This window comes from Polistes fuscatus, unplaced genomic scaffold (genome assembly GCF_010416935.1).
Source record: "Polistes fuscatus isolate 324 unplaced genomic scaffold, CU_Pfus_HIC Scaffold1, whole genome shotgun sequence".
Taxonomy (NCBI): Eukaryota; Metazoa; Arthropoda; class Insecta; order Hymenoptera; family Vespidae; genus Polistes; species Polistes fuscatus.
Genome location: NW_025112997.1, coordinates 16,319,773 through 16,342,120, shown reverse-complemented (window position 1 = coordinate 16,342,120; position 22,348 = coordinate 16,319,773). Strand labels below are relative to the sequence as shown.

At 27.7% G+C, this 22,348-nt stretch overlaps 1 protein-coding gene across 1 annotated transcript in view; it reads left to right on the top strand.

Annotated features, from left to right (window-relative positions):
* Positions 1-8,278: 8,278 nt before the first annotated feature.
* LOC122514766 (guanylate cyclase 32E) overlaps positions 8,279-22,348 on the top strand; it is a 28,924-nt gene continuing 14,854 nt past the window's right edge. Inside the window, exon 1 of the mRNA XM_043631794.1 lies at positions 8,279-8,668. The gene's annotated coding sequence lies outside the window, so the exon portion shown is untranslated. The remainder of the gene's footprint in view (positions 8,669-22,348) is intronic.

Here is a 22,348-nt window from a genome sequence, read left to right as displayed (position 1 = left end):
TTTCTAAACGTCAAACAAAAACACAAAGAAAACATAATTATTTCAGAAAGAGAGAGAGAGAGGAAGGAATGAAAGAAAGAGAGAGAAAAAAGAGAGATAGAGATAGAGATAGAGAGAGAGAAAATATTAAGTAACGTTCATTTTTCTAAGAACATAGCTATTTCATTCACAATGATTATTCGCGAGAAGGAAATAAAAAAGTATGATTTTAATTTGCGAGATTATTTTTCCAACTATGAACTCAAGTACGTCTTATTACTAACAACTCGGCTTATTTTTTTTTCTTTTTTTCTTTTTTCTTTTGAGTCGAAGAAAAACTCAAACGATTTGTTCAAATAAATAAACTTAAGAAATAGAATCGAATCATATAACTGTGTTATAGTGTATATATTAAACTATTTAAAAAAAAAACAGATCGACATTTTATACGATTAAAAAGTGAAACAAGATAAGCAAGAAAATAGGAATCCCAAAGAACGAAGAAAAGAAAACTCTTAGATCGATTACCAATGGTCGGTAGTCACGAGTCGATGAAAAGGAAGCTAACTCGGAAGGTTTAATCCGTAGAAAAACGCTCGAATGCTTCCCACTTGGAATTTTTTCGAAGAATCATTACGGAAGGATAGAGAAATAGAAGAGCACTTACGAGATATCTAAAACTATTGATCTCGGTAGACAAAGTGTATTTTATATACTTACATATATACATATAAACTGTCATCATATTTCCTAGTGTTTCTTTTCCTTCATTATTCTCTTTATCTTGATGTCGTGCAGTTTGCTCTTTTTTTTTTCTTGTATTCATTTATCTTAATCCTCTCTTTTTCTTTCTTTAAATTGTTAGATCGTCAAACTATTTTTTCTTTTTCTCGCTAATAGTCTCTTTTTCTATTTCAATTAGTTTGTTCATTTATTTTATGCTCTCTCTCTTTCTTTCTTTATCTCTTTAATTCATTTAATTACATTATTTTTCTCTCTCTCTCTCTTCTCCTTTTATTTGCTTTACATTCTCTTTTATTTTTTTTTTTGTTTAATTGTATGTCGACTTCTCTTTATTTGTAATTCTCTCTCTTTCTTTTGATATCAGTTCGTTTGTCCGTCTCGTCCTTTCTCTTGATATCAGTTTATTCGTCTATCTCCATCTCTTTTTACTTCCTTTATCACAGGGTTAAAGAGGAATCACGATCGAATTCTCTCATTAACGTTCCCATTATGTGACACGAATTTCCTCGCACGGTGGCATCCACAAACTCTCAGACCCGTAATTACCCCGTCTCTCACATTGAAAGACCTCATCATGTCGAAATCGCGTTGAATCCCGTTCCATCCTCTTTTATGTTAAATTTCAGGAACTTCCAAATTTCGATAAATGCTGGCTATGCATCAATTAATTCGTAATTCGTCGTATAGCTATATTTGCGTCTCAATAACGAATGTTAATAATAATTTTGTAAAAATAAATTTCATTTTATTTGAATTACTACAAATAAATGATGCTGGCACTCATCGGATGTTTCGATTAATTAACGAGATATTGACAAGCGATAAATTCTTTCGTTAGTTTTATATTCTGCCGTAGGTTAAGAAAAATATGTAACATTTAAATTATTATTATTATTTCCAAATGGAAAATGTTATTTTGATATTTCGCAGTTTCATTTATTTTAAATAATTGAAAAATTATTATAATTATATTATATTCGTAATAATATTATTATTACGAATTAAAAGTAATGTCCGTATGAAATTTTCAACGGCGTAGATGATCAAATAATTTTATCCACTTACTTTTTCTTTGTACAAGATAATTTATGCAAATAACTGACTCTCTAAAGTTAATCTTCTTTACACGTCTCGTTTGAAAAAGCTGAACAAGCTTTCGAAGTTTGAAGGAGAGACAGTATAGAACTTTGACATCGTTCGTAAGTCTTTATTAAATAACTTTTTGAGTACGTGAGAAGAAAGAGCCCGTCCTGTAATTTCTTACAGACGCCTCATTTAAAAGAATGTAAACGCGAGAACGGGGAGAGATTTGTCTCTTAGGAAATCGGATACTTTCGATAATAGCAATAATATTAATAACAATAATAATAATTTATTTATATTTTTTTAACTATTGTACTTACAAGAATGTCGTGGTTAGTTTAGTAATTTTGCGTGACATCGGATTTTATTATTTATTTGTTATATATTTAAATGTAAACGATAAACATCAATTGTGGATTTTCATTGAGAAAAGTTCTTATTCGAAAAACGGCAAAGATGTTATCGCATTCGTAATAAATTGAAGTTATTGATGATCGGTACAAAAGGAAATATAAAACTATGTTTCGATTATGTCGTAAAATAATGAAAAAATTTGGAAAATAAGATTAAAAGAATTGAAAAAGTAGATCAAGCGAAACAATCAGATTTATATCATTTCAGTTGAAATAATCGTATACAGAAAAATACCACACAGTATATTTGACTAGGAAAATCTCGTATGATCGAGCTCCAGTAAAGCAACAGGTGTTGCTCGACTACCTTCAACAATGTCTTCCAACTTTAACGAAATTAATAATTTCGTTAGATTTCACTTGTTATGTGAATGCTCCTATTTAAATATTAGCTTTTATAAACAGAGACGAGATCATTCGACGCGTATATATTTAATTTTTAGTTTTATAAAAATTCATACAAATTTTGTGCAAATTTAAAAAAATACTTCTTGTATATTTTATATATATTAAAGTGAATTAATCCAATTGTATTTTATTTGTTGTAGATAAAGATTAAATAATATTTAAAGAGAAAAATGTTGAGAAAAGTTTGCTAGGAAAAACAACGTTATGAAATATCACATAAGTTTATTTTGTTGGTAAGTTAAACGTTTGATCGTTCGTTAGGTGCAGACGCCATAAAGTAGACGTTCCTCTCGGAATGTCAAGTAAGTTTTTCTTTTACGAGCAGCTGTCACAGCGAACTAGTAAAAAAGGGAGGACAGATTCACAGCAGGATTATTACAAAAATCGCGTCGTTATCTCACGCCCGTGGCTGACTCATTCGAGGAATAACAGAGAGCCAGAGGACCGGACCGTGCCATACTTCGTAATGCGTCACGATCGTAAAAAATATTTCAACAACTTTACTTTTTTCCGGAAACCTTGAGAAAATTAAACGATTTAATTAGAAAGAAAGAAAATAATAGTTGGAGATATGAAACGAAGAAGGTTTATTATTTTTAAAAGAAAGAAACAAAAGAGAAAATTATATATGCAAATATTTTTACCAACGTTAAGTGCATTTTTATAAAGTCAAAGACCACTATTACGATTGACGAAAGATTTCGATAATTAAAATGAAAATAATTTGCATTTTAAATGAATAGTCTTATATCGATCTAAATGCCCAACATAATTAAAAAAGTTTCCGAACGGAAAAAACGTTCAGCTTTTAATCAGATTAAACGCGAAAACTTGATAATCAAATACTATTTATTTGAAAATTGTAAATTCGATAAAACTTAGGAACAAATGGCGCTGACAGAAAAGTATCCTTTCCCAATTTGTTAAGGATTAAATAAACATGGATAGTTGATACATTCCGAAACTTTTTGCAATTGAGAGAAAAAGTATATTACTCGTTAAATACTGTAGGTCGAAAATCAGTTATTTCATTCTTTGCCTATATCAATGAACTAATAATAAGTAAAGTTTTTATTTATTGTCAAAACAATTGTCTTTCGGTAAAACGAATTACAATCTTCCTTTAAAATGACAATTCTTTTTTCATCCAGTTTTACGATTCCTCTAAAAGTATTTTTCATAACTTTTAAAATCTTCACATTTTCTCTCTCCTATCTTTCTATTTTTTTCTATATTACATTTCATATTTTTACACTCTCTTGATTTTGATCATCGACAAACGAACGTTTTAATATTCATCTTTGAAGTTATCTCGATCGACGAATCAAAGAATAATCCCCAAAGGAGAAAAAAGCTGTAATTAACTGCCCGGAAAACTAGGTCAGGGAGATAATATTCGATGGGGTGGATCACATCTAGAATGGTGCAGTTTTATTATATATTAGCGAGTAAAGGAAAGACATCTTCGGTATTTTCATTTTGCTCGACTGTAAAATCAATAGAACGGTGAGCCTGATATCATCGATAGGGGACATCATTTGTAGATTATTACTCGAATTGCAGATTAGTTCCGATTTGTAAGTCAAATTTTATCAATCAATTATTTTTATTACTCCCCATATGTATTTCTTTTATTGTTTAAATCGTAGAGAAAATCGAGAGAAGAAGAAGAAGAAGAGGAAGAAGAAGAAGTAGAGAAAATCAATTTCCAAAAAAAGAAAACAGATTGGTAAAAGTAAATACGTTGAAGAACATTCAATATAAGATTGTATTAAGTTTAATTCGAGATATTAAGCCTGTTATTTCACTATACAATATTGAAATGAGCGTCTCTGATCATGAAAAAAAAATGAACAGAATAAAAGATTAATGATTAACGGAAAAATTAATCGGAACATATTTAATATAAAATTATGTCAAATTTAATTTGAATTTTAATTAGTCACTTATTTATTTTTCGCAACATAATTTAAAAGCAGATGGCTACAATCATTTAAAATTACATAAAAAGATAATTTATATTTGTAAATAATCAAATTGATGAAACACACACACACACTTAATTAGAAAATTCGATATAAAATTATAAAAAATATTCTTTGAATTGTGTCCAAAGAAAAAGATTAATTTCTCTTTCGACGATAGTAGTAAGCGTCGTATACGTTAATTGATGGAACGCGAGCTAATAATTGCAATTATCTTAGCTCGGAGAAGGCTTAAATGAAATGGAATCTCTGGTATCACTCTGAATAAGTCACAATGCTTGGTACAATCTCTTCGAGTCATTGAAATAATTTCGTACAACGGAATGAAAGAGAAACGAGAGCTCCAATCGCATTTTTTCTATTTTTCTTTTTTTTGTCTTTTTCATTGAAGTTATTTATTCGTTTCTTTGATTTTATCGTCATTCGTTATACTTCAACTGCAAATATTTACACAGCTACGTAGCTTTAGAGAATTTCTTCAGATTTGAATGATTTTCCTTTAAAGTATGAAAAGTATGAAGTAACTAGAAACTATGATTGCAATAAATTACAATCGGATTCGCTTCGAAACGAATTTTATTCGCTTCTCAATCTGTAAAATAGTATAATTAATATTATACACGTATCTAGGGACTTATATGACAGTATTAATGACATAATTATATTATTACGAAACACCAATTTACATTTCGATTAAACTTATCTTTAGAGATGTTGAAATTGTCAATAATTTTAATAAATTTTTGAAAGAAACATTTGTTAAATGTGGAAGACGTATTTAGTATTAATAAAAAAAGATCATTATTTAATAAATGGCATTTTATTATAATGAGATGTTCGAGGAAAATTGGATCATTACAATGTTGGTATAATTTAACTATATAATGCGTAATATTTGACTTAATGGCAATCTCGAACCTTTCCTTTTCGAGATGACGAGAGTTCATGACGAGCACAAAAACGTGCGAAAAAGGACGAATCCAGTGGTCGCGTTTCTCGATTTTGCTTGAGCAATTCGATTAAAAGGCTAATTACGAACCGCCGGTGGTCGTGGTTTTTTGATCTTCTTATCCATAAGTGGAAGTCGCTATCACGGAATTGAGTCAGACGCATAACACACTTACATAACGTGTATTATATCAATGTGATTATTTGGAAGAACCACAACAAAAGAATTTTAAAAAAAATTCGAAATAAGGAAAACCAGAATTTGTCATTTTTTCTACTTTGAACCCTAATCTTATCCTTTAAGTCAAGAAAAAACTTGTCGTGTTTTCTACGTGAGATAGCTTGATAACTCGCGCGAAAAATTCTCAAAAGGGGAAAGCAAAGTGAACAGATTAATCCGCCATTTTTCAAAACATATGGAAGAGAGAGAAAGACAAAAAGAGGGAGAGAATGGATTTTCCCTTTTCTGCAAAGAACTGATACGAAGATTTATTGTTCGTAAATCTATCAATAAATATACACTCGTTTTGATTTTAAAGAAAAATATTATTCAATTTTTATTCGAAATTTTATAAGATTTGTATTTTTTTAATTGATTTTTCTAAAAAATAAAATCAAAGTAATTAAATATATATTATATATATAATTTTATATATTATATACTTGCTTTTAATATTAATTATATATATAATATACATTTTTTCATATATGTAAGAATGTATTTTTTCATCATGTAAGATATTCAATTTTTAAGTCATTTGTATAGTAAAATGAAATTAGTTTCTAGTGAAATGAGATCACGTAATCTTTCGCATGTTTTTATATATTTGTAGAAAGTATATTTAATAGTGGTTCATGCAAGAGAATATGCTGGTTAGTATGAACATTTTGGTACTCGCACATAAATATTTGCCCGTACAAGAGGATGCTGGACATTGGCGAAATGAAAAACTCGAGTCACGTAATTCCAGATAATTTTTTGCTTTTCTTGACGTTCGCATTTCATTGAATAAAAAGATAGGAGAGAATTCGGGGTATACTCTCGCACGTATTTTTGAAAGCTCTTTGAAGAGACTGCTTCGAGTATACGTGAAGCAGTTTAAGTAGGATTGTATGCTTTCGGAGGTCATATCGTGTGTTGGTTCTCGACGGATGCCTTCATTTTCCTTTCTCAACTCGTATAAATGGAAGCAGTTTTCTTCTTGCAATATTGCATTCGTTCCAAAGTACTTCTATCTAATAAATGAAAGAAAGAAGAAGAGAAAGAAATGTTTACTTTTCTTTGTTGCATCCATGAAACAAATGATCATGTTTTTATTAGTTTCCAATAATTACGAATCTTCATCAATTTTTTTTTATTTTTAAGAAAAAGGAAAGATAACTAAAATTATGATAATTATTTATTATTATTATTATAATTATTACTTATTATTATTATTATTATTATTATTATTATTATTATTATTGTTTTATTCAAAGAAACAGTGGTAAAGAAGTAAGATAACAAGAGAAATAATGAGCAATTTTTTAAACTTTTATAAAATACGTAGTTAGTTTATTCAAACGCGACATCGAAGCAAAAGTTTAAAGGGATATCGTTAAACACAGAAGCTCACGTAAAAAAGAAATTGGAAAGAAGAGTGGATAAAAGAACGAAGAAAAGAAAGTTTGTAAGAAAAGCCATGTTTGTTACGAAGAAAGGAAGAAGCCCTTTTCTTCGGTAGAAATGACTTCGTAAAATCGGAGAAAAAACTTTTCTTTCAACGACGTACCTAACAAGTTGTAGCGAGTGGAAAACCGAAACAGTGGAAAATTGCATGAAACGAATATCTATATAAATATAAAAAATGTTTATGGAAGATCGTCAGATCGTAGATATTGCTGATAAATAAAAAATTCATACAATTTAATTTATAATATATAAATTTTGATATAATTACATATATAAACACATAGATATTTTGTATCACGTTTATATTATTCGAGAGAGTAGAACTGTATATAATTATATTTTATATTATATTACATAATTCATTTATATTTGCGATAAGAAAATCTTATAGATGCATAACTAAAAAATGTCACTCATTCTTCCTCATTCTTCCAATACTATTTCTCAATTAGTATTGAAAAAAACATTTAGACAAATACTTATCATAGGTTGTCCTCTAGCTGCGTGACCTCTGTTTTTTTGAGGAGTTTCAAATATTGAAAACGTTTAAAAATCGTAATAGCAATACTTCCACAAAAAAGAAGAAGAAAATCAACATTTCAATTAAATTATTAAATATAAAATATACTCAACGAACACACACACACACAGTTAAACGGTCAAATAAATAAACAATTAAATATTAAATGAAAACACCAATATAAAAAATCGTAATAAAAAAAATCATAAAACACTTGTCTATTTTCTTATCCCTTTTTTTTTTCTTTCTACTATACTTCTCCCTTCCTCCAGATTTCTTAAAGGTGCTCATGCGCTTCGATGTTAGTCCTACGAAAGGAAGGGAACGAATTCTCTTCTGTGAATGGAACGCAACGAGGAAGACGACGACGACAACGACGTAGACAACGGCAACGACAACGATAACTAAGACGTGGGCGACGAGGAAAGTAGAGAAGAACGAGTGAAAGAAAAGAAAAGAGAGACTACTGTGTGAGTGCGAGAGAGAGAAAGAAAGAGAGAGAAAGAGAGAGAGAGAGAGAGGATGATAGAGAGTAGAGGAGAACGAACGAAGTATAGAAGTCAGTCAGTCAGTCAGTCAGTCCGGTCGCGCACGCTTCTGATTCACTACTCTCGAGTGCTCTCGAGAGTGCTTTTGCCATCAGAGTTCTATAAACTTCGTGCGTGCTATTACTACGTTCCTTTCTTTTTCTTTGACCGAGTACAAAAAGAAAAAAGAAAAAAAAATCTAACGGAAAATAAATAAATCAACAAACATTTGGTTGTCGTAGGGTAGCGCATAGTGTGAAAACGAGAAGATTTATTTCGTTATTTATACAAAGGAGTTTTTAAGATTCCCGCGCGTTTTTTCGTCTAAACTCCAACGACTTTCAACACGTTCTTTCAATTCGTAATAAAAAGAAGCGGAAATAAGCGAGGTGAGTCTATGAGTATTTTTTATTTTTTTTTTCCTTTTTTTTTTTTAATTAGATTCTTATTTTGTACAGATTTCTTTGTATTGAATATATATATTTTATATAGGAATATTTTGTGTATATCAGTATTTTATTTTATTTTATTATATTATTCTAATAAAATGAACACTTGTTTATGATAATCGATGATTAATATTTGAGAAATTTACGTTAGAACTACAACTATTTATGAATCAACTGAATAATTAGGCTTCATACTATATTTTATAAGCAGAATTTATACTAGAGCTTGCATAATTATTAGGTCAATAAATACATATATAAGTGTTATTAGACATACATTTAGTACAGTAAAACGATACTTATTTATGAATCAGTCCGATAAATACTATATTTTATAATTAAAATTCTTACTAGTTCTCATACATAATAAAGTTCATATATATATGAGTATTAGTATAGGTAAGTTCATTATAGTCAAACAATACTTATGTATGAATCATTCCGACAAATATGTACCTATTTCACAAGTAATTTTTTTTTATAGAATAAATTATATTTATTATGAAAGTAGCCTCGACAAGGTTTGGTATCATGTGTTAATTTAAATGAGTAAAATTTTTCTGCAAAAATTTCTTGCGTTCATTTTTTGTTTGTTAACTTTTTCGCAACAATTATCGTTCGGTGTTTGCCACGATTGTTTGCGCTCGAGCATCGTAGGTAGAAATCCGTGGGGGGTTCTTACTCTCATCAGGTACGTTATCGTTTGACCTGGTTTAACTAATCATTCGGAAATGTATATTTGAATAAATTGATATCGTGCAATTTTCTAATCTTTTACTTCTTATCCTTATCGAGAAATTAGTCGTTTAGTTTCGTTTTAATGATAATTAGGATTTAACGAGCACGGATTCTAACCATTTTTATTTTCCTAATTAACCAATTAGATTATCTGTTTGATTAGATCATTTTATTGAATGTTTAAGAAAATGAAGAAAAAAAGGTGTGTGTTTGGCATTTAAAAAAATATTCTATAAAAAATTGATAATTATAATAAGAAATCAATCAGAGTGATTTAATATCAATGAATTTAACAGACTCGTATTTGCATAAAACGATTTGTTAAAAACAAGTTTAATCTAAGTTATAAATTTATAGAATTATAGAAAATTAGTAACATGGAGGAGAATATTTGTTCATTTGGTAATGATCAAATAGAAATAGAAAGCGAGAAATAAATAAAAAAAAAAAAATTGAAGAATCTCGAGCGAAAATGATTAAATGTATCGATTATGCAATCCTATAATAAAAGTTGGAATCCTTCAAATGAAAAAAAAGAAAAATTAAAAGTTTACTCTCAACGGTTGTTGAGACGAGTCTCTTAGCCACGTGCTACAAAATCACTCGAGCTAATAAATCATAGTAATACGTCTCATTTGTCTTTTATATGAAAGCTTAATAATATAACAAAATAAAAAAGTAAATATGCATGTCGAATGTATAACACAATTTTTTAATACTTATAAATTAAACAAACTATATTTTCTTTAGAAAAAAATAATGAATCTTATAAATAATTTATAATGTGATAGATGCTTACATACTTATAATTTAATAGAAATTGATTTATGATTTCAGATACAAATTTTGTATCAATTTAAAATAAAATAATATTTACATTTTCTTTGCGGATCAGAAATATTTATTACAAATAATTTTATACTTATATATAAATTATATATAAAATAAACGTATATCTATATATAAAAAAATATATGCAAATAATATTTCATATTGTTTATGATGAATGATACTCAAGCGAGCCTCGTTTTCCTTCCCAAATTATATTTCCCGTCAAAAGCGCGATCGCGTTTATGACAAAAAGAATGATACCAATGATACGAACTCGTTCATGCCGGCATATCTTTACTGGGGATGATGTTGGCATACGAAAGGCCTTTTCAAATCGATTGGTAACACGAATCGAGAATGGAACGAGGCGTGACGCGGATATAACGCCTGGAATTACCTTTGCAATTTTTCGTACTCATTTCGACACTCCTCTCGTGTTTGCTCGCCTTCTTTTACGTATAATTAAGGATATCTTACAGGTAGTTAGCTCTCATCGATTAAGATCTCTCTCTCTTTCTTCCCCCTCTTCTCCTTTCTCTTTCTTTATTTCATATTTCAAGAACGAAATCATAAATTGTTTATTTGATCGTGATTGCTGCACGTGATTTTCAACGATTCAAATAATAATGATAATTATTAATCTTTTAACTAAGGCTAATGTGTTAACTCGTCATGGTACTTCGAATATAACGCAAGTACATTTAGATTTGATATAATTTTATGCTTATATATATATAAAATAAACGTATCTATAAAAAATATATGCAAACAATATATATTTATTCCATATCGGTTAATAATCACTTTAAAAGTCCTACTTTGTATAACGCTTTTTTACGTAAAATTTAATAATTTATCGAAATTATTATTATTATCGAAAGAATATATTAAACATTCCATTTAAAAAATTGAAGGTGACCTTAATATCTCAATAAAAAAGGAAGATTATAAAAAATATATTATAGCACTGTATGTTACCCTAAATACCATGCCACTTTGGTTTGAAACATTTTTTTGTACAACGAATAACTTACGAGTTATTTGAAATTGTAATGTTAGGAAACACCCTGTATACTTGGGATTTCTAATAATTAAAAATCCCATAAAGTGTGAATTATTATTGTACGTATTAAAAGGTTAATTGATATTACTTATAAAAAGAATTTAATTATTATATTTAGAGAGGATAATTATTACAAAATTTAATATATTTTATGTTCCTATAAATGATAAAATAGACACAGAAAACGTAAATATGTTATTTATATTTATATAAATCATTGTGCGGTGAAGATTTAGTTAGAACAATAATGTTCTAACATTATCTCTATATCCGTTAGACATTTTAATCTAGAGTGCCATTAACCGCGGTCTGTGTTCGGAATTACCAGGTTTCCTGTGAATTCTCATAAGATTCTCGTGTTACGTAGATAATGGTGTTGGAGGTCGGTGCATCTTGATCGAATGAAAAGCAGACCTACGTGTTTTAGTGTCCTTTAAATTGCATGGACACGTAATAATGTTCTGCTTCGTAAAATATGGGATATTATCGTTTAATCCACTATAATGTGATTTCCATTTCATAGATTTTGGATTATATTAATAATAATATTATTATTCATAATTAATAATTCATAATAATAAATAATCGATATATCATTTTAATATACAGTTTAATTCTTTGCGAAATTTAATCTTTAAAATTTGGAATGATAGGATATTTGAAATAAAAAACCTTATACATAATACATATTTACGAATAAAATTCTTAGAACCTATTCGAAAATATATACTGTCCAAAGATCAATTTCATTTACAGCGTTGGATTATTTCTTTTTTGTTGTTTTATAAATTTTTATTCAAATAATACGATATCTGATAGGAAGAATCAAATGGGCAAATCGAAAACATAAAATACGAAAAACAATTTTTCAATACGACTGTTGGAGGGAATTGCTCGTATTACTAACGCTACGACTCTTGGACCCTTTTTAATTACTTTTTTCTACGATGTTGGTGCTAAAAATTTATTGCGCTTCTAGGTGTCTGTCCCTTTTATGTTTAAACTCAGAACCGGCTCTGAATGCTTTTATTATAAATATTGCTTATAATATAAAACTCTTTAAAATAATCTTTTCAACTTTTATTTCAATGTACTCAAATTTTTAGTAAAAAAAAGTTTATAAAGAATAGGATGTTGGGAAATGTATGAAAAAATATATAACAATCATTTTCATTAAAATAGGTGTCTTAGGAAATTTGGACGGGTTAGAAAATCTTTTTGAACGTTATTTTGATCTTGTTGATCAAATTGATCTAACCCGTCCAAATTTCCTAACTCACCTATTTTAATAATTTTATTTTCTGAATAAGATAAAAAATCAATTGAATTATTTTTATATTTAATATCTCATACATTATGGTAAATTTTTCAATAACCTTTCATATTTTTTCTTGATTTTATCCGATCCGGTGATTATTTGAAATAAATTATTTGACAGCAATTGTACATCGCATCGAAGAATTACTATCGTCGAGACTTCTCTTCAATTAAAATATCGAGTATCGGATTTGCGGCAATCGCTAATTAGCAAGTTATCTTACACCAGCGTTTGCGTTGCACATACACACACACACACATACGTATCACATACATTCTTTCTTTCTATCTTCCTATTCTTTTATGCTCTACTAATAAACGAGATTGTTCTATTGTATGCGTAGTAAAACCAACGACAAAACCAACATAGATTACACTAGAAAGTATACTTTTGACTTGAAGAACATTGAAACACAGCCGGCGTTAACATTTTATACCCGATAACTGTCACATTAGCAAGTAGTAGCTGTCCTCTTGGCTGCTTATATACGCTGACCGTTTCTTCCTCGAAACGAATAGATAAAACTTAAAGCGAACATAATATTTTCTAAAATAGTTTCTATTTTTCGTTATTTAAATTGGTTGCTTTCTTCAAAAATAATGACAAGATAGTAATCATAATTATTAATATCATTTATTTGTTTATAAATTCTGATATTAAACGAATAAATTAAGTATTACATGTAAATTAAATTCGATATGTTATTTGATTATGTTAAATATATACAACTTATTTAACAAAAGGCGAACACATGTTATGATTCATATTTTACATAAACATAAAATAATGAATAGAAATAAGAAATAAAATGAAATTTAACAATCGCGTATCTCATAAAATAAATGTATAACAAATAGAAATATTTACAATACATATATAGTATGTGTATACATTTTATTTTATATAAATAAAATATATAAGAGAAGAAAAACGTATAAAAATCTAATAATGATCAATTAGATTGCAAAGTGTGAAAGACATAAACGATTCTGATCAATTATTCTTAGCACGAATCTTTTGAACATCACACGAAGAATCGCGAGTCGATCGAAAGGAAATGTTTTCTACTCTTCCATATGAATTTAGTAGTAGCATTTAACGTAGGACATAGGAAATATTTAAAAAAAAAAAAAAAAATGAATTAACGTTCGAATAGAAACCTTACCGTATAGCCTGAAGGATCGTATCCGAGTATTGACGCAACAAGCAAGTAAGAGGCGTGCCTAAAATTCTCTATGTAACACCATGTGACACAGATTTAAGATCGCCTTTCTTGAAAGCCACGTGAGTCACATTCGCCGCTAACTAGCTGTGAGAGAATTCTTCTCAACAACTGTTTTCCCTTCGCTTCTACGCAATTGAGATAGAGTCGATCGATCCTATCGATTAAATTATTCCTTTTGCGAAATCGATATCTTGTTCCTATATATTATTGCTCATCGTTTAAAGGTACTATTATATACTATCAAAACAATTGATCTCTCTGAATAGATCAATATGTCTTATTTTTCAATTTTTATCAACATTATAATAATATTATTTAATATTTAAATGAATCAAATTGGTTAAACTATTCTCTCTTATTTTTCAATTTTTATCAAAATTATAATAATATTATTTAATATTTAAATGAATCAAATTGGTTAAACTATTCTCTCTTATTTTCAATTTTTATCAAAATTATAATAATATTATTTAATATTTAAATGAATCAAATTGATTAAACTACTCTCTTTTATTTTTCAATTTTTATCAAAATTATAATAATATTATTTAATATTTAAATGAATCAAATTGGTTAAACTATTCTCTCTTATTTTTCAATTTTTATCTCAACATTATAATAATATTATTTAATATTTAAATGAATCAAATTGATTAAACTATTCTCTCTTATTTTTCAATTTTTATCAAACTTATAATAATATTATTTAATATTTAAATGAATCAAATTGGTTAAACTATTCTCTCTTATTTTTCAATTTTTATCAAAATTATAATAATATTATTTAATATTTAAATGAATCAAATTGATTAAACTTATTCTCTCCTTTGCATAATCGATATCTTATTTTTATCTTTTTGTTGATCATCTACGAAAGATAACTTTCTTCAATTTAATAAATGTAATGTAAATATTATTTATATTCTCGTATTAGAATAAATCGAATTGTTCGAATTAATTCTCTCACGAAATCGATATTTCAATTTGTTTTTCTTATTGATCACCTGCAAATATTCTAATTTTTACAAATATTTTTTTCAGTATAAAAAAAATAATATTAATAAGATAAGAAGAATACTTCTTAGTTTCTTAGAATAACTTAATAATATATTTATTGTTTTTTATAAAAAATTTGTAATTGTAAACGATTAGAGGAAAAAGTTAAAATAAATGAAATGAATCTTTCTTTGGAAAACGTTTGCAGATATTTTTCTAAGTCTCTCTCTCTCTCTCGGCTATACGATTTGAATCGTCTCTCCAATATCGAACATCGAAAGCTTTCCTTTCGCAAACACAATGTATTGCTGATTCTAATCGTGAATTCTCATCGTGACGTATACTTTCTAACATAGGCGCCATGACCATGTTACGCGATCCTGTATCGAATCCGTAGAGATGAGACACCCTCATAAAAGACAAACAAATATGAGAAGAAAGAGAAACAACTAGTTGTTTCCGTAATGGAGAATATCCTAGATTGAAATTTTATTTATGTTTGGTATACATATGTACATGGTGCAAATATGGATAGTATCGAGAAACTTAGATATCTCATAATATTTTTCTCCAAACGTACAAACGCAACAATATTTATGTTATTTAATTGTTATCTTATTAGAATCTAAATTTTAGATACATATATTGATTGTTCATATATTTTATCGAATAGTTCATTACAATACGTAAACTACGTTATATAAATAACATATAAATACATTTGATATGATTGATCGTTCGATTTATTAAACATATTATTAGTTGAATTGCTAGAAAAAAGAGATAGGGAAAAAGATGGGAAAGGAAGAGGAGGAGGAAGAAGAATAGGGTTGGATGGAGGGTTGTAGTCATTTAAAACCGTAATATTTTTTCGCAATTGCAGTTTTTAAATTCCACACGTTATATTTGCTGTCAGCTCTCTCGAAACTTCCGTGGTAGATATATACGAAGCGTGTAAAACGCGCTCCACATATGTAACGACGTTACGCACGTGTTCTTTCATTCGTTCAGTGAAAAGAGACCCGACTATGAGTAAATTATAACAAAGAAAGAATCGTGAACACACCCGATCCTTCCTTTACTTCTTTTCAAAGAAATAATCGTGTGATTTACATTAGTTAGTTGAAAGACCTAACATTCGTCAAACAAATTAAACTTTCTCTCCTGACCTTTAAGGAGTTTTACAATCGATTATTGACTTGACAAATTATTTTCATTTTACTTTATAGTTATTTTGTAAAAATGATTTAGTTCGATCCTATTCGATCGTACGTTGTTTATAATTTTAATTAATAGATATTAATATTTAACAGGGCTTATCGTTATGCTACTATCATAGCATCGTAATTTGTTTAACAGTTAGTAAACATTCTAATTATTTTTTAAATGCAATTAAAATATTTCAAAGTTTATCTATATAATATTTGTTTGGTTAAAAAACATAATATATAAACGAGTAATAGAAATGGTTAAAGGGAAATGAATAGTTGCGTTTACAAATCTAAATGAATGCTTTTATTTACATTTGCAATGAGATAAAGTAAAGAAAGAAGATACAGAAATGTAAGTCGACTTTAAAACGAGGAAATTACACGCTTAGAGCACGTAGCAAGGAAAAGTCGTCGTTTGCACTCGCGATAAATTACATGTTGGGAAAAACGTTATTTGCAATTTTGTATTACGATAAGCGGTAGGAAAATTTATCAGGACTCATTGTAAGTAGATATGCATCATTCAAATACTTTTACGGAAGAGTACATAAAACGATATATCACTTTACCTCTCTTCATTTTATGTATAATAGGAACACGTATTTTATGTTACAAAAAAAGTGATTTGAATCAAACCAGTTGAATTAGCATCAACGCGAAATTCGCAAACATATAACTTCGTTAAAATATCGATTAATCGGATTTTAATCGATATCGAAATAATTGGACAGTAAAAACTATTAGTAGGTATACAAAGTCATAAATCTACTTTGGCGAGAGGACTTTGCAGGTATTCCGTTAGAAATCACTCTCGATATCGCATCATTTCGATTGTAACCTCGTTCTCTCGAAACTGCTTTCTCGAATTCTTCCATGCTGACAGAATAAGGATCCCATCTCATTATCGATTCGAATGCCACGTAACAAGCTTTATATTTGTCGATTAATAATGCTCTTATAACTAGCAAAATTAAGCGGATAATTTTATGTACGAAATTTTCTACCTTTCAATAGAACTTTATTATATTGAAAATGAATCATATTTTTTCATAATAAATATATATTTATTATATATACGTGTGTATATTATATGTTTATTTACAAAATAATTACTATTTAACCAAAATCAATTATTTAAATTATTTTTCATGTTAGAGAAATAATTTAAAGTATGTATAGTTACAAATTTTTGTATACCTGTTACATATAAATATGATTGATAGTTTAAAACATAACTAATATTTATCACTATGTTTACAAAAAAAGAAATTTCTTCTATTTCAAAGAGAAAGAGAGTGAAAGAGAAAGAGAGAGAGAGAGAGAGAGAGGGAAAGAAAAAAAGAGAAAGGGAGTCGCCCATATCATCTTTTATATTAAAAACAAGTTTATTTGACATACGTATATTAAATAAATATTTTTAAATTTTTTCACGTGTGAAATTTATGGAATATGAATATTTAACAAATTCCGATATAAAATATGTGTACAATGAAATACAACCCTATACTTACTATATATATTTAATACTTATTTTATATGCACAAAGAATCATCGTTTATTTTATTCAAATGTATAAAATATCATAAAATTATAAAATCATAGCTGCTATGAATTTCTGTTAGTTTAGTGGATGGCAGATTCTTTCTTTGTTGATTAATTCTCGATTCGTGAAAAATGGATGGAAATTCTACTAACAGAAAATGAATTTTCATAGATGTAGATTTCGAAATTGGTAAGATTAAATTTTCAACAAGTGCGATGAACGTTTCACGCGAATTAAGCATCCTTCAACCCAATGGCTGGGAAATTAAATCAAATCATCACCACTTGATTCTTCTATTTCCCTATAGAAATTTGATTCTATTTTTTACCATTTCTTGTAAATGGCATTCGTTAATATTTCTCTTTTTTTAATCTATGCTGATTATAATTCATTAAATTGATTTATCCTATAATAATATTATCGAATAATTTTATCTTACCTACTATTATTTATCAAGCTTTTAAATTTAATAATTTTTTTATAGCCTAATATTTGTGACATTATTATCTCTCTCTTTTCCAATTTGCAAAATCCTAGAGAAAAAGGGAAGGTTAAAGATTGATTGACATCGTAATAATATCATTTAATTATTAATTTATATTACCTATTATTATTTAACTAACTTTCTAATTTTATATATTCTTTTTTTTAATTTTTATTATTATGTTAATAAAGGTATCGCGTAATAATATCGCGTATATATTTAACCAATCTTACCCATTATTATTTATCAAGCTTTTTAATATTTAATTATTTTTTTAATATAATTTAATATTTCTGGTATCACTATCTTTCGTTTTTTTTTTTTGTATTAAATTGGCAAAATCGTAGAAAAAAAGGAAATTATAGGGATCGATCAACATTGATTTTGAGAGAAAGATAAGGCTGTGACATTGTCAAGGCATTCATTAGTTCGTTCGTGAGATTATAGTTATCTCTTTGCTTCTTTCGCAATGGAATGTAAATCGGTGTAAAAATCGAGAAAATGCCCCGGGTGTATTTCTTCGTCTCTATTTACATGGTAGGCACATATATATGTATGCGAGTTGAAGAGAAAGACAAAAAATCAAATGAGCTCCATCCGTTAATTTTCTCCTCTCTCTTTCTTGTCAGTTCAATCTTTCGGATGAGATGATCAAAAAGAAGATACGATCGAAGAAATAAATATTTCGTTGCGAAAATGACGGCTTCATAATCATGAACAGAATTTAAAGCAATCTATATTTCTTCTGGATTATTCGAAATTACGTCAGTCGGTAATTGTGTAGATATATATATGTTACCATGAAAGATCGAAATTGGAGAATGTCAAGATTCACATGGAAGCTTTGTGTATGTCCGAAATATTAATGTACAAGAATAAACCCAAATATTCAGTCTTTCACTGACGTATTTGATATGTATTGACAAACATATTTGATGAAAAATATATTAATTATAAAATATATTTATAATATGTAGATATAAAACAAACATAGGTGAAAAAATCTTATCTAATTATTTAGTTATTTTTATATTCTAATTATTGTTTTTTTTTCTTAAATTTATAGAAATATTTTTTTATCACAGAACTAATTATTCTCTAGTTAAAGCTTGGTTTCGGCGTGTCCTTCGCGACGATATTGATTTTTCTCGACAATCCAAACTTTCTTCTTTTTAAGGTTTCATGCTTTCATTATAAATTTATCGTATTCGATTTGTGTGTTTCGATATTTCTTATAAAATATATTCTTTGTATTTGATACACTTTAATTTAAATCTTACATTTAAATAAAGGTTATTAAATTTTATAAGTTCGTAGATAACTTTTATGTGCTATGTATTTTGTTAATACGAAAATTATTATTTAATTATTATTTTTTATAATCACAGAAATGTGCCACTTAACTGATTAATCTCTTACTCTTAATAATTGTAAGGATAGGGTTTCTAATAAGTATATCATAACAACATAACTAAACTTACTAATCAATATTCTAAAGTATTATCTAAAATTTATTCTATAATAATGTTTTACATTATAATTACATTATTAACAATTTACTGTTTCCTACATACCTTTATACCTTTCTTCTTTCTTGCATGTTATCTCATTTTAAGATATATTTCAAGAACATTCGAACTTCATTTACTTCCATCCTAGGATCATCAGCTAAAGAAAACCATCCAGAACAATTTTTTGTCTTTTACTTGAAACGAAATTGAAAAATAAATTAATATACAAGAATTGATCGTTTGATAGCATAGGATTATTGCGATTACACAGTTCGTTAAACTTCAAGGCGTCATAACTCGATAAAATATCGATGAAAAGGTACACTGTATTTACTCGTTAGATTCGTATTGATATTCTCAGTAACTTTCGTTTCACTCAAAATATTGATTTCTATTTAAAAAATAAAAAATACATCAATCTCTATCCCATTAATGTTGTACCCAAACAACAAAGTCTATAGCTTTGATAAATATTCCACTCAACCCAAGGAACTTTTATTAAAAACATGTACTTGTTTGCATAGTATATTTTACGTAGTTTTTAGTTTTTTTATTATTGAAAACAAATTTGTGTTTGTTTATAGTTTCTTATTAAATTAATATATATAGGAATTTTTTTATGAAAGGCATATGATATTAATTATGACAAAAAATTATGACAGTAGATTGACAAGGAGACATTACACTGGAACGCCAACAGATTTTTACGAGTTTTGGTATATGAGTAGTATACCTTTAAGGTGTTCTTGTGGTAAAGTATTTTCATTCATTGGCCAGCCAATTTTGAGAAAAAAGCTTTTAAAATTTGCTTTTTACTACTCATATTCCAAAACTCGTAAAAATCCATTGGTGTTCCAGTGTAATGTCTCCTTGTAAGTGAGAATATTGAAAAAAAAAATTGATTTTTTAATTTATTTTATAACATAAAATATTTGTAAAATAAAAAAAAATTGTTTAGAATTTTTGTTTACTTACAATTAATCCACTATCATAATTACCGAGATACATGTATTTTACGTTATTATCGTCAATGATTTTGCATAATGGCAAATTTAAATATGTTTCATTTAATCCGTATTGATTTTTATCTACTTAAATCAAATTTAAAAGTGCTAAGTAAAGGAGAAAAATTACATCGGAAGAATGGAAAAGGGAAGACAAGTAACACGTGCGAAGTCGACCATTCGCTTATGTTATATCGATAATCCTCGAAGAGAACGAACAAACTCCGTTATCCGCATTAATTCAGCAATCGCGTTCGTTCTTCGTTCGTTGATCGCATTGCGATATCGCTCGTTTTGACAGCACGAGGACTGACTGTCAAACGTACAACGAAGAAAGAAAAATGTAGGAAAAGAAAAAGAAAGAGAGATCTTTACATCGATTAAACGCTCACTTCGCCTTTCGACAAGAATCCGTTACCTCGTTCAAATCCTGTGAGTAATATGACCGGAAATTTCTCGATAACTTGATCCTAAAATGTCCGTTTCGATTTTAAGCATCGTCGATTTTAAGATACACCTCCAAATCGACCGTGGAAACAAATTTAAAGAAAAAATCAGAACATAATTGACTCCTTTTCTCTTCTTTTCTTTTTTTTTTTTTTACATTTGCGAAAGATTTGGAAGAAAAAAAAAGTTATCCTTGTTTTTTAATGTGCTTTTTTCTTTTTATTTTTTAAATACTATTATTCAGAGTACAATGAGAAAATTAATTATATTTAAATGATTTATATGACAATTATAATAATTGTCATTTGTTTTTACAATCTATTCTCGAAATGAAAAGAAATAAAATAAAATATATACTTATACGAAAAAAGAATTTTAAATAACACCCTGATCCTATACTTTTTTCTTTTATTTTAGAACGATTATAAATAATAATAAGCATGAATACGAATTCTTCGTATTTTAATTTTCAATAATCGAGATGCTTTTTGTAACGTTCTACTTGTTGTTGTCTTCGATAATCTAAGATCGATCTTTTCTCAAAGTAAAAGAAAACAAAACATAATGATTCCCATCGAAAGACGGTTGCCATCGGGGTAAGCAAGAAAACACCCACGCACGCACTCTCTGTGGCCGTTCCCACGATCCGAAGAAACAATCGCGTTTACTCTTTCACATCGGCTTTCTTTGAAAAACAACCGACTATATGTCTGTATAATTAACCGCCGAGTCGAATGAATATCCTATTCATGTAATTGATGTATTTTTAATGAACTTTATCTTCGTCTTTTAAATCATTGAATTACGAAACTTATGAAAACAATTATTTATTTAACAATTCGTAATTATTATCCACACAATTAAATTATTTTTTTTTATATTTATTATAGTATATAAAATGATATATTGTTTTATTATTTTTATTATTATTATTATTATATTCATAAATTATAATAAATTATTATGTACATTTAACAAAAAAAAAGTCGATACTATCAATTAAAATATTTATTACAAATGATGTTATCTCGATTAAAAAAAAAAAGATTTTTCATGGGAAATTATCAATTTACGAATAGGATGGCCTTCACTCTGTTACGTAATATCTCTTTTGAATTTCAAATATATATTTTAAAAGCCCGTCTAGCAACATAAGCTTTTTAACGTATTGTTAAAATAGACCGCTATTAATAATAGTTCGGTGAGTGCAGCATGCCGTAAGCTTTCGTTCGGAATATGAACCCACTAG